Raw genomic sequence first — 6,866 nt, 5'->3', positions numbered from 1 at the left:
ACACCAGAGAACTTCAGGTTTGTTGTAGCACGGAGAGAAGTGAAGAGGACGTGACTAGAAACAGGAGATTAGACAGGAAGCAGCGTCACTGTCGAGGAACTGAAGCTGAGACTCGTTCAGATCAGTGAACTCGTTTCCACTTCAGCAGAGAAATGTTTCCTGAAGCTGTTTGAAGACTTTTCACAAACAGAGTGAGACGAGAGGAAAGAGACAAACTGAAGAGGAGGAAACCGAGTTTTAAGAGCAGTCAAAGCTCTAACACACATACACACACACACACACACACACACACACACACACACGTCAAGTGAGTCCATTTAAACCTCATATATAGACAGAAATCTGTTTATAAAGTTTGAGTAAAGTGTGATTCACTGCCGATGACGCTGTTCAGCAGAGACCTGGCACATTATTCACTGTGGTGAGTCACAGATAAACAGAAAAACAAAAGAGGAGGTGAACAGGTGGAGAGAGGAAGGTTATGAGGGAGGGATGAAGAGGAAGGACAGATGGAGATGGAGAGACTGAGGGGAGGTAAAGAAAAGAGAAGGTCTGGGGTTGTTTTAATGATGGGAAATTAGGGTTAGGGAGAATTATCTGTCTGTGATTCAACTTTTTAAATGTTCTCTCAGAACAGGCAATAAAAACCACTTCATCTGAGCCTGAAGAGAAGAAGAAAAACAGACAACAAGGATGAGAAGGAGGGAGATAGAGGAGAAGGAGACGAGGAGGAGGAAGAGAGGGATGAGGGGAAAGATTCAGAAGGAGAGAGAGGCAGAGAGATAATGATGGGAGGATTGTGTCAGAGAGAGAAAGGACGAGGAAAACATGTTGAGTCACAGGGAAGCCTTCAGGGAGGAAGAGGCTGACAACACAAGGTTTAAGACTGTTGAGGTCATTCAAACCTGACGCTACACACACACACACGCACACACACACACACTCACACACACACACACACACAGACACACACACACACACACACACACACACACACACACACACACTGACACAAGCCAAATAAAGTTGGATATGTGTATTATATATTTTGGCATCAAAACTGTGTGTGTGTGTGTGTGTGTTTGTGTGTGTGTGTGTGTGTGTGTGTGTGTGTGTGTGTGTGTGTGTGTGTGTGTGTGTGTGCCAAACGGTGAGTGTTAGACCTCAGTGTGAAACCAAAGGATGGACAGATGGACTGAACCCTGTTTCCGTCGCTATGAGCACCGGCCCCTTAATCTCCCACCTCTCTCCTCCTCCTTTCTCTCGCTTCATCTCTCTCTCTCTCTCTCTCTCTCTCTCTCTCTCTCTCTCTCTCTCTCTCTCTCTCTCTCTCTCTCTCTCTCTCTCTCTCTCTCCATCTGCCCGTTTCAGAGGAGACACCTGCTCATGTAAACGATACAAAACTCTGTCGCTGCACAACCTGCACGTCGTGACACTTATGAACACGACAGAAATGAATTCAGAACTGTTTCTTCATTCAGGTGTTCGGTTTTTTATTTTTACCTTTAACTATTTAAATGTGGATGATATCGTCCTTTGCAAAATTTGAAAGACTTAAACCTCATTTTAAGCTGCTTAAATTGTGTATATTTCTGTGTTCTGATTATGAAATTAGGAAAGTTAATGTTTAAAAGACGTCCTGTGAAAACACCAATGCAGACACTGGAGGAATATTCCTGCTGCAGACTCAAATAAGTTCGATGATCATATTTGTTCACAGAGTTTGTGTGTAAACCGACTGTAGATCCATCAATTCATTATATTTAAACAAGTTTAACAACCAGTCCACTGAAAGTAAACAGCTGTGATGAACTGACGGCCTCCTGCTGAGTTAATGTATTAAAACCTTTACACAGCGAACCAAGCTGGACCTTCTCCAGCGTCTCCTCTGATGAACCCGACTGCTCATGTGCAGGCAGCAGGTTTCCCTTCAGTCTGAATCTGGGTGACAACACGTTTCTCCTCCCTGTTTGTTTCTCTGTTTCCACTGTGGCCTGAACCCAAACAACAGGAAGGAAACGAGAGCCGTGTTGTCAGGATGGAATCGTCTCTGTTCTGAAAACAGCTTCAGCTGCGTCGCTCCAGGCGGCTGGCGTCCGATTGGACCGTCTCATATTAACCTCTAATTATCAGCTGCTCCAGAGGAAGAGAGGCTGAAGGGAACTGGTTCCAGTGAAACTACAAAACTGACACTGTCATAGTCCATCCATTATTCAGATATATACACAAATGATGTAATGGTTTGTGTCACTTAATGGATGTTTGTGCCTTTTTGTAATCGTTTTTAAATGTCCTTGTTATAACATCAATAACCAATCCTGCTCCGGACACACAACATGGCCGGTTTTGTAATTTGTAAATAATCCCAGTGATGCTTTCACTAGTGTGTTTCATCTAAATTGCACAAATAGTTGTTGTCTTTACCCTAGAATGAGCCATTTATATATAAATACTTTATATTTAGATCAGGAGTTGATCCTCTTTGAGGCCGCCATGTTTTTCACAGTAGCCCAGATGGAACAAACTAAAAACCTTTTAAGTTTTAATGATAACTGAAACCAACACTAGATTCTCCTGTAGATTGGAAAAGAACATGTATCCATAGCAACGTATAGTATTAGCCTTATAGCCTTTAGCAAAATAGATCATATGATCCTCTGCCGGACCTGGCTCCGTGATGTTTGGAGCTCAGCAGCTCCTGGGGCGGCCCTCACTTCAGTCTCAGACATTATCTGCCTGCACCAGCAGCAGCCTGAGAGCATATGTGCTACTGTGGCAGTGAATGGAAGCTCTCTCGTATCCCAGCAGCCTCGCTGATACAAGCTGATACTTGCCCACACAAGGAAATTGTGCTTAATGGCCTCATGAGAGATTCTGCTGCTCTGTCCAGGAGCTGCTGGTCCGTTTGAGAAGGTGAAGGTGCAAAGATTCAGCATCAGGAAGGTTTTGTGTGTTTGAAATACTACGTTTCTCATCCTCTTTCAAAATAAGAGTCTCCTCTTCAGTCTGAATTAACCATATCTGCCTCGTTGATATTCTACTTTGATAAACCAATCTTTAAATTGTGCCATAGTTCAGACCTTGGTCGGTTTAGTGTTAGTTATCTCCACTAGGAGGTTGTTTCTATGTTTCTGCATTCGTTTGTTCCTTACACAGGATAACGCAAAACGACTGAACTGATTTCCATGAAGCGTTGCTGAGAGATGGGATATGACCCAAAGAAGAATTCACATTTAAAAACTTTCTTTGGCAGGTCAACACTCTTCTTAGTTTCATGTCAGCCTTCTTCTGTTGTGTTGCTTTCTCTATCGACCAGGTCTTTTTCTGCTCTTATTCTTTTCTTCACCAGTGACACTTCAGCCTTTAACAATGAATCCCATGTTCCGTGCTCCCCAAATATAAAAAAATGAATTATTAGAAGAAATTTCAAATGAAATCTTCTGAAGCTTTTGGAGACTTTGCTGTAACATCTCTACGATCACAACGGCAGCGTCCTGATATTCCACAGAGAGATGTAGAGGATGGATGGACATGAGTGAGGAGACATCGAGTGATTCCATAATAAAAGCATGAAAGACAGGAAATGTTCAGAGTGAAGGAATGTAGGGGATGAAGCAAAGGATTGAAAAAGCATCAGGAGCAACATAAAGAGAGAAGGAGGGATGACAGGTGGAGGACGAGAGGGGTAAATACAAAACTAATAAAGAAGAGGAGTTATGAGCGTGGGAGGAAAGGAGGACAACAAAAAGAGGAGGGAAGCAGGAACAACGTGGGCCGAGGTCCTAAACGTGTTAATATCGTCATTTGAGTACAGGCCTGGCGTGTTGCCATGGCAACCAGGGGAGAGGTTTGGCAGAGTAATCAATCACCACAGGGGAGGGGGGTGTTGAGGTGGGGGGAGGGCGAGAGAGAGAGAGAGGGAGAGGGAAAGACACACACACACACTTGTAGAAACCCTTCATTGATCTACGCAATGACCCGTATTGTGAAAGAGAGAAAAGGTTTTCAAAACTATTTCGAAAATATATTGAAGACTGAAATCTCTTATTTATTTAAGTTCTCAGAGCTTTAATTCAGAGACTCTGCTGAAGCCGACTCTCCTCCTCCTGAAGAGTCTGTGAACTGACACCTTCATCTGATGATGAGCAGCTCAGCACAAGGATCCAACTCAACCTTTTCTCATCCTCAGATTCCTCAGGAGAACTCTTGGACTGTGGTTTCAGTTTCACTCAGAAAGTTTCTCAAACGTTCTCTACAGAGGTTGAAACGTTTAAACCGCCCCCGACCAAAGACTGTAAATAATCACATTTAAATAACTGATTTTCAGAAACGAAGCCAAACGCTGACATCTTATGCTTTCGATGTTATTAGGAGGATTTAATGGTTTGGTCAGTGAATGTTAATATCAATATAACTTTCAAAAATGTAAGAAGTCTGCAGCCAGCCACCAGGGGGCGATACAGAGGCTTTGGTTTCCTTTTGGGCCGCTGTCATGTCGTCCATCTTTTTACGGAGCAGAGACACAACTGGTCCACGTTCTTTTCTTCTGTCATAAATTAAAAACAGAGCATATGGTGAACACACACTGTCACTGTGCTGCTCGGCTCCCGTCTCGTCCTCCCTCTCTTCTCTCTGAGCTTCCTGTTTATCTGATCTCTCCTCTCCAATCACACATCTTCCAGTAAGTGCCTTCATTAGCCTGTAATCCCACTCTCATCAAACAGCCACTTAAACAGAGCTTGAAGCAGATCTGCTCCTGTTGATGGTGACGTTGGATTCAAACCTGTCCCTGTGACATGAGGCTGATCTGTTCAGATCTGATGTGTTGACAGGAGCTGAACTTTATTCACTTTTGAACCAACACAGTAACTAAAGAGTTTTAATGGACCTTGATGGACCAAAGGTTGTAAGTAAAGATGGACGACACATCTCCACTTTCTCCAACTTCCCAAATGAAGCCAAACTATCTCAATTACAGCAGCAAGCAGAAGTTTAAAGACAAACTGAGCTCGTTGAATAAATAGTTGAACACATTGATATTCCATATTAAAGTTCTGTCTGAATCACACTTTGTCTCTGTTCTTGTCTGAGATGCTTGGTCACGCCCCCCCCCCCCTCACTCCCTCTCTATCCTGCACAGAACCAATCACAGAGTAAATGACAAATCAATGTTCAACATCAATACGTAGCTGCTGAAGATTTCATTTCAGCAGCTCAGTTCTCCACAGCCACCAACACACTCACTGAGTTTCCAGAAGAAAACACATTTAGAACTGATAAAAGAACAAAGAGGAGGTGAAACAATGACAGGAACAGTCTTTAAGAGCACTGAGGGAAAAAGGTCCTTTCAGTTTCTACACTGTTTACTGTTAGAGAGGCTGGAACATGGCAGCTCCGAATCAAAACAAACCTCATACTACATCATAGCACAAAGATAACAGCTGAGGTTCCACTGTGGAAACAACAGTCACATGTTCTGCAGTAGATTCATCCATCCATCCCTCCATCCATCCATCCATCCATCCACCCTTCCATCCATCCATCCATACATCTATCCATCCATCCATCCATCCATCTGTTCAAAATGAAACACACACACTCTTGTTTCACCTTAGTAGTGATGTCAGTCTTTGCCTCCAGTGTAAAAATGTAATCTCTAAATCCCTTTTTGAGGATTCTGGGAAAGAGGGACTGCTCCATTTAGTGCTCTGAGGACTGAACCACTGCACAGTGAGGGGGGTGAAATGGCCACGTGCTACATGTGGTTCTTCACGTTCAGGTGGATGAACAGAGTGAAGAGTTCTCTAGCTCCCACTGAGTCACACACTCAGAAAAGGTAAGGATGTTTTCATGTGTCTAAAAGAGACAGTTCAGGTTCGGGGGGAGGTCAGAGGTCAAATCCGGAACAGGCTGCAGAGCTGTTTCTTATTTCAGAGTGATGGACGCTCGCTGTCAGGGAGGTTTCTGCAGCGGAGCACAGGGTGGAAACGTCAACAAGCTCTTTGCAAATAACAAGAGAAAGAACAAGCCACAGACTTGTAGAATCCATGGAGTCCAGCAGACTCAGTGTCCTCATCTGTCCACCGGGTGCAACAAGTCCTCCTGGTCCCATGAGGGTCCATCCAGGTCCCTGACACATGATGGATCCACCACTCTGTTCTGGACTCTTCTGATCCATCACCTCGACAAATGCAGCTGGAACTGGGATTAGTTGTAGATTCTGGACGTTCTCATCTTAGAGCCGTCTCTCATTTCTAATCAAATCTAATTAGAATCTGTTTTCAATATTTACAAGCAACTTAAGATATAAATCATGGAACTAGTACAACTGAAGTCCCCTCTTGTTGGCTGAGAGAACAGGATCAGTGGTTTGGAGTGGCAGTGGGACTCATGATCCCGACCTGGGAACGAGACCAGTGGACTCACTGGTCTTCATGTGACTCTGAGGGAGCTTCCTCTTCACTGCATGTGAACGATCCCGTCTGTGAAAAGACAGAAAACCAGACGACGTGGAGCCTCTGCCGACCTGCAAAGTTAAATCAGGGTGAAAAACTGAAAGTTGTGAAGCTTATGCGAAAAAGCTCAAAGAGCAGGGACTCAAGGAGACCTCCCACTCCGACGCACTTTGGAACAGTGAGCTGTCTGCAAGGTCTCTGGAGGTTTAAGAGCCGCATGCATTAGTCAGGGCTGAAAAACTCTTTGGAGGAGTCGGGCTTCTGTGTCCCTGGTGTCTCTCTCTCTCTCTCTCTCTCTCTCTCTCTCTCTCTCTCTGCCTCTTTTCTGTGTCAGACCTTCACAAACCTCTTAACGCTGCACACAGATAACTCTGAGTGTGTGAAGTTCACCTTTCTGCAGGAGGTCGTTTT

The sequence above is a fragment of the Limanda limanda genome, chromosome 6 (genome assembly GCF_963576545.1).
Source record: "Limanda limanda chromosome 6, fLimLim1.1, whole genome shotgun sequence".
Taxonomy (NCBI): Eukaryota; Metazoa; Chordata; class Actinopteri; order Pleuronectiformes; family Pleuronectidae; genus Limanda; species Limanda limanda.
The sequence above is the reverse complement of the archived record's forward strand: the minus strand, read 5'-3'. Positions refer to the sequence as shown.